Source organism: Oncorhynchus keta, chromosome 7 (assembly GCF_023373465.1).
Source record: "Oncorhynchus keta strain PuntledgeMale-10-30-2019 chromosome 7, Oket_V2, whole genome shotgun sequence".
Classification (NCBI taxonomy): domain Eukaryota; kingdom Metazoa; phylum Chordata; class Actinopteri; order Salmoniformes; family Salmonidae; genus Oncorhynchus; species Oncorhynchus keta.
Window position 1 is genome coordinate 20,011,955 of NC_068427.1, and position 8,032 is coordinate 20,019,986.

Sequence of the window (8,032 nt, forward strand, 5' to 3'; positions counted from 1 at the left end):
CTCTCCCAGGCCAGTGGGAGGGGGAACCTGAAAACCAGCTGTTGTTGGCAGAGGTTTGCAACTCTCCAAGCTCGTCATCAAGCTCGAGACCCTGGGTCTCGACCCCGTCCTTTGCAACTGGGTACTGGACGGGCCGCCCCCAGGTGGTGAGGGTAGGCATCTCCACCCCGCTGATCCTCAACACTGGGGCCCCCACAAGGATGCATTCTGAGCCCTCTCCTGTACTCCCTGTCCACCCACGACGCGAGGCCACGCACGCCTCCAACTCAATCATCAAGTTTGCGGACGACACAACAGTGGTAGGTTTGATTACCAACAACGACGAGACGGCCTACAGGGAGGAGGTGAGGGCCCTCTGAGTGTGGTGTCAGGAAAATAACCTCACACTCAACGTCAACAAAACTAAGGAGATGATTGTGGACTTCAGGAAATAGCAGAGGGAACACCCCCCTATCCACATCGATGGAACAGTAGCGGAGAGGGTAGTAAGTTTTAAGTTCCTCGGCGTACACATCACACACAAACTGAATTGGTCTACCCACACAGACAGCATCGTGAAGAAGGCGCAGCAGCGCCTCTTCAACCTCAGGAGGCTGAAGAAATTCGGCTTGTCACCAAAAGCACTCACAAACTTCTACAGATGCACAATCGAGAGCATCCTGTCGGGCTGTATCACCGCCTGGTACGGCAACTACTGCGCCCACAACCGTAAGGCTCTCCAGAGGGTAGTGAGGTCTGCACAACGCATCACCGGGAGCAAACTACCTGCCCTCCAGGACACCTACACCACCCGATGTCACAGGAAGGCCATAAAGATCATCAAGGACAACAACCTCCCGAGCCACTGCCTGTTCACCCCGCTATCATCCAGAAGGCGAGGTCAATACAGGTGCATCAAAGCTGGGACCGAGAGACTGAAAAACAGCTTCTATCTCAAGGCCATCAGACTGTTAAACAGCCACCATTGAGTGGCTGCTGCCTACACACTGACTCAACTCCAGCCACTTTAATAATGGGAATTGATGTAAAATATATCACTAGCCACTTTAAACAATGCTACCTAATATAATGTTTACATACCCTACATTATTAATCTCATATGTATACGTATATACTGTATTATATATAATCTACTGCATCCTTATGTAATACATGTATCACTAGCCACTAACTATGCCACTTTGTTTACATACTCATCTCATATGTATATACTGCACTCAATACCATCTACTGTATCTTGCCTATGCCGCTCTGTACCATCACTCATTCATATATCTTTATGTACATATTATTTATCCCCTTACACTTGTGTCTATAAGGTAGTAGTTTTGGAATTGTTAGCTAGATTACTTGTTGGTTATTACTGCATTGTCGGAACTAGAAGCACAAGCATTTCGCTACACTCGCATTAACATCTGCTAACCATGTGTATGTGACAAATAAAATTTGATTTGATTTATTTTTGGTCTATTAACCAATTTCCCCAAACTCCTGCCCTTGTAAACCTGCTGATTAGAAGGTCCTGTATAGATTATATTTTCAACCAGCAACTATCAGAAATAACATTGCTACATTTTTTTCACACTTTTACAGTGTTAGTTTCATCAGCTATTGTACAATATGACACCAAACAAAGAAAAAAATGACTTGACTGCACTGGGCCTTTAACTCTGCTTTTAGTTTTTGGAGAACTGCAGTCCAAGTTCAAGCAGGTGTGTACCTCTTGCTGCTGCTTGTGTAGCTGTTCCAATCATTGCTTAGAAATTAACAATTCAAACCAATCATTGCCAGCTAGTCATTAATGTCATCCACGACAACAACACATAATGTACAGGTACATATAGTGAATTCGAGTGTGCGCCTGTCATTCATTCATTCATTCATCATGGAATAAAGTAAGGAATATGGGCATGTGTAATACTGATCTGTTGGGGAAATAATTAGCTAAATATCAACATAACTGATGTCCTCCTCAGTGGTGTTTGAAGCAGAGAGGAACGCTTTCCCAACGCCGTCCTTGCTCTAAAAAAATGGTCAGGACCAATTTATAAATAAAATGCTGTTGGAATAAGAGTGTGTAAGTAAACAGAGGCGAGATGTAACATAAGTGAATACAATTAATAGGTCATTGATGTCATCTTCAGATGTTGAAAACATTTGGTAACGTGACCGAGGTCAGATATTTGCCTTTAGTTTTCCTTAAGTCCATCAACAGTAGTTAGGGTCAGTCAACAGTGACAAATCAAATTTCAATAGCTCTTTAACCATTACTCCTAAAACTTTCAAAACTGGTTCTAGCTAATCCGATGGCATAGACACACATTGCACACACTTTTTTTGTCGGTTTACACTACACACTATTTAAAATGATTTATTTAAATTTTTGAAATTCAATAGTGCCTTGGTCATGTGACCCTCACACCTCAAACAAGGTTCATAATGTAAACTCAGTGGGCCTACACATTGGGCAGCCTTATATGTAGCACAACCTTTTGTTTGTCCATTTTCATCTCACACAATTTTACATTAATTTGGTCAACTTTCTAATTTCAATAGCTCCTTGGTCATGTGACCTACTGGACTCGAACAAGGTTCAGAATGTCCACTAACTACCCTTCTATATTGCACACCCTTTAGTTTGTCCATTTTCATCTCATGCATGAATTAAATGAATTTTTAAACGTTTTACATTTAAATAGTTCCCTGGTCATGTGACCTACAAGCCTCAAACTACTTTCAGAATATCCACTGACTAGCCTTATACATGGCACACCCTTTTGTTTGTCCTTTTTCATCTCACACGATTTTACATTAATTGCCTGTTCTGTTCCCCTGAAGGACAGTGTAACTCAGACACCTATTCACTTGGGCCTTCCTGACCTCTAGGCAGGCCCCCATTGACCTGAGGATCTCTGACTCCAGGCCTCTAGGCCTACACTCCCTGCCTGCCTACCCTCTCCCTGGGCCTGAGAGTGTATAGCTTACTCCCTGGAACTACAGACCTCCAGGTCTCCACACCTACTCTCCCTACCCAGTCAACACCCCTCTCACTGCGCATCACCACGTCCTGGCCAGGGCTCAACCATCTCCATAACCTTGCCCACCAGGTGAACCGGGGCAACCACACTAAGATGTCTACATTTCCACTGTCAAGAACCATGTGCACCTGGTAACCCAAAACAGGCTCTGTGCACTTGGTGACCTGCCCACTTTTTTAGCGGGGTAGGCCGTCTTTGTAAATAAGAATTTGTTCTTATCTGACTTGCCTAGTTAAAAAGGTTAAATAAATAAAAAAATAATTCAAGTCCCAACTCCACGGCCCCCCGTGTCCGGCCGCCCCTGCTCGGACTCTTGAGTGCCTCCCGCCTTGATGGAGGCCTCCTCGTGCACCTGGTGACCCTTTGAGTCCAAACCTGACACAGTCCCACTAGAGGACGACCCGGGCGGATGGGCGACCACCACCTAGCCCCCTACCTATCTAGAGCCCCATGGCAATGTCTTACGCCTTCTACCCACCTGCCTGGGCTCTGTCACACTCTGTGTCTGGCCTCTGGCCCTTCTGTGTCCACCTGGTAAACCATAAGTAAAGAAGGAGGATGGTGGAGGAAAACGTCTTCCGTCCCTGACAAAAGCTTGGATCGAGGGTTGACTTTCAATAGATCGCAGCGAGTGAGCTGTTCTGCTACGTACGAAACCCTGACCCAGAATCAGGTCGTTTATGAGTGATTCATCACCAGGTTCCCCACAAACATGCAGTGTGCATCAGGAGATCACTAAAGGCTCTACTCACCTGCCAAAAGAAGCAGGCTATCCCGGGACAACTGAAGATCCGCGGCGCTACGGTATCGTTACATTTAGGGGGGATTCTGACTTAGAGGCGTTCAGTCATAATCCCACAGATGATAGCATTGCACCATTGGCTCCTCAGTCAAGCACATACACCAAATGTGCTTGGGTGATTTGAGTGCGACCGCAACAGGTGGGTATGCTCCTTTGAATTTCGTCAAGTTGACATTCGGTGATCCGTGCCCAGTGGGAACCTAGGCTTCTTCCATCCGATTTATGGGTCTGAAGCAAATCAATGGGTGTCGATGGTACTACCCACATCAGATGTAGGCTTCCCTCCCCAGACAAGCTGGAGATACCTCTCCCTACTTCGTAGGGCATGATCCAGATCCTTGCAATGCCCTATCACTGCGGGGCCAATGGGTTTAGTCTCCGCCTCGAGTCTAGGGAGCGTAGAGGAGACCTCCCCACCTACAATGTGTGGTGTCCCGCACTCAGGCAAGCCTGATGCCTGGTAGTGTCAGCTAATGGTAAGGCACATGCCATCTCCACGACATGCTCCAAAGAGAGTGGAGGAGAGCTCCCACATAGAATGTGTGGAGTCCCGCACCCAGGCGGCCCTGAGACTTGGCAGTGTCCATAACTGCTAAGCACATTCTATCTCCATTAAGTGCTCCACTGTTAGCGGGTCCAGTCAAAGCCAGCATTCGATTCAAACCTTCGCAGTTTAGAGTTAGCTAAGTATACAGGGGACGTGTGTTTAAACGTTTCACCACAGCCGCTCTGTGATCAGACTGATGTCAGTAGTACACTTTCATCAGCCGTCTCCCCCTCCCAGCCAAAGCCAGGGATGTGTTCATTCTCTGATTGGCTTCCTGTCCAGGTCAGGATTCATTTTCAATAGCTCCGCAGCAAATCGTTGAGTCTGGTGGAACCGCCCTCACATTTTCATGCTTGACCGAAAGCCCCATATTCCAGGACTGACTGCCGCCTTCCGTTATCGATCAACAGCCGTCACCAACTGCAGGACTTTCTTTGCGTACGGACTAGGACCGAGGTAACTCCAGTTTGGTTTGCATCGTTAGCGACACTGAAAACAGGTGACATACAGGGAGGGATTGGAAGAGCCCTGCTAGAGGGCTACCTCATTATCTCCCTTACTAACGCTAAGGACTACGTAAGAGAGTCATTGTTACTCCCGCCGCTTACCTGCGCTTCATTGAATTTCTTCACTTTGACATTCAGAGCACTAGGCAGAAATCACATCTCGTCAACACCCACCTCAGGCCTTTGGGATGTTTTGTTTTAATTAAACAGTCAGATTCCCCTGATCCACACCAGTTCTCCTAGCTGCTAGGCGCCAGCCGAGGTGACCCGCCGGAGACCCAGCGTAAACGTGGCCGGCAAGCACCGTAGCTGGGGAGATCCGTGAGAAGGGCCCGGCACGCGTCCAGAGTCGCCGCCAACCGCCGGACCCAACCACTCACCGGTCCACCTTCGGCCTCCCGGCGCACGCAACAACTTGCGTGACCACGCACGAGAGCCCCCGAGATGGGCTGCACAACAAACTTCCAACGGTGGCGAGAGGAGGGTGACGGAGCGACAAATGAAAATGGACATTCTGAACCTTGTTTGATTCCAGTAGGTCACATCCTGTAATAATCTAATGATTGTGTCATGATATTAGGGCCAGCAGAAAATGGTCAAACACATCTTGATCCAGAGACCCATCTTCCAGCTGTCAGAGAGACTGGCCTACTCCCACAGCCTTAAGCAGGCCAAAGCCCTTCCAGCAGGTCTGTCTTTTGATCACACCTACTGTATGCTGTTTGGCCCCACCTCACATATTTCTTTAACTCCCTGCTCTCCTGTGTGGGTGTGTGTTGGAGGAAATTATAGTTGAAATTATTAATAATGTATACATTTCAATTAGAACCATTTATTCTAATACTTATGTATGGGCTCTTGGTTAAGCTGTTACTGAAAATGTAAGCAAAACGAATTAATTGTCTGTACCTCGCGGGAAGTTTAAGGGAGAGGGATGATGTATCTTTTCTGACAGATGAGAAGGGTCATTGATGTACCATTTGTGGAGGAGAAGATATCTTTTAGACAGATTGGAATATCTGGTTTATGAGGGGAGTAGAAGACATCTCCGGACCTAAAAACACTGGGCTATTGTGGGAATCGGAGAGAGTGTGGGAAACTGATGATGTCATTTTCAGTTTATAACCTGTGGAAATATGTGTATGTGGTTAGTACTCTCTGGAATTAAACACTGTTTACCTGGCTTTTAAGACTGGTCTCGATCTACTTCATGCATAATTAATGAACTTACACCTCATTAATGAACTAGAGCGAGTGCGAATTTGATTTTGGCTATAAAACATATAGGAATTTAGAAATTCCACTAACAGTGTGTGAGAGTGTTTTACAGAACATACAGTGTACAGGTGTGTGTGTGTGTGTGTGTGTGTGTGTGTGTGTGTGTGTGTGTGTAAACCTAAAAGTAAGAGTCGGTGTCCTATTTGCACAGGTGTTCCGGTGGTCTAACTGAACTACACGTCCCTATCGTTGGAGAGCCCGTTTGACTGCGACCAGGTAGAGGGGTATGTGAGGGAGACACTGCTCCTCTTGCGCCGGGCCATCTCCACCCAGCGGTCCATCCTCTACCTTCCACAACATTGGCCTCCTCTCCTTCCAACACCCCAGGTGGGCTAATGGTATAGTCTAGAAATTATACAGTATAGACATTTGGGATCATTGTTTCAGGTGATGGATAGCAAAACAAAAGTCATTTGGAAAAAGTAGATGTCCACAATTCTGATATGCTCCCAAAACAGTGATTAGTTAGTGAGACGCACAAGGCGTGGAACGTTTTGATCCCCATTGGGATCTCGTTGTAGTAGTGTTTGTGTCTACTACACTGCACAGACTAAGTTACTGACGCAGTATAGCTGTCAACAAGACTATAGCAATGGGTTAAGTTTGAAAGTGAAGAGAAATATTTAATTTGTTTGAGGTCCAGAGATCATTTGAAAATGTAACGTCTTTACTTTGTCTCATCACCAGGGTCAGGATGAAGTTCTAAAGGAACTGTGTCACTGCCAGAGTGCTCTGGACTCTCTCCAATGTGTGCAACTTTACTTACTCCTTATAAAGCCCTTTTGTAACTGGTTGGTTGTAACACTACTACACAATTGGTCATGCGACATCAGTAGATGATCCTAGAGAGGTTTGGATATCATAAGAGAGAACCATTGGAGATTTGTGTGTTTTTTATCTTGTAAAAGATTCTATGAGATGAGCGCTGTGTGCAAATTTTTGGTGCACCTTCAGCGTCTGTCTGTATGTGTGGGGGGTGGGTGTGTCTATGTTCTGATCTATGTCAATGTGTGTGTTTGTGTTTCCAGGGGCTGGACATCAGTAAATGTCTGGTGTCTGCCAGCCAGCAGAGAGACAAGGCAGAACAGGCCCTTCTGTTGCCTAGCAACCCCACCGGAAAACAGGGGGTGGCAGAGGAGATGGGAGAGGTAACTGAGGGGGACGGGTTGCATTCATCAGGACCATTGAATGGCTTCAAACAGTTGCTTAAGCAATATATTTTTTGCACAATAACTTTGTGGAGGAGAGAGGAGCAGGTAGAGGGACATCAACTCTGAGAGGATCAGTGTCCAACAGATGAGCTAGAAGAGTGTGAGAGTCATCTGGCACAGCTGTTACCTTTGAAATATGTTACTAATCCTTGGGGAAGCTTGTTGCATTACTGCTGTTGTGTGTTCTGTAGGAGTCGTGTTTCCTGTGCAAGCACCATGCTCAGTAGAATGTGTACATGGGTGGAGATACTGAGAGGAGCAGGAGGAAAACCTCCTACTGCACAATGAGCAGGAGAGAGATCAGCTAAACCTGCAGAGGGAACAGGCAAGCTCACATACACGTCCTCAGCAATTATAGAAATACAACAATACAAAACCATGATTACTGGAGAATAATTACCCGAAGGGACCACCTCCAGAGTTCAGAATAGACAGATGTTTTTCACCCTATTTTTACCTACTGAGTCAAGTAGTGAGGAAGCTGAGGAAGTCACAGAGGGACAGGAACAAGTGATGAACCTACTTTCTCTCTCTCTCAGGCTGAGCAGCATCTGATCCGGGAGAACAGAGGTTGGCAGCATTTAACCTGGGTGTGGCAGAGGCCGCGAGGGAAAGTTCTGCCTCAAGACCCAGCAGGTTCTATGTGAGTC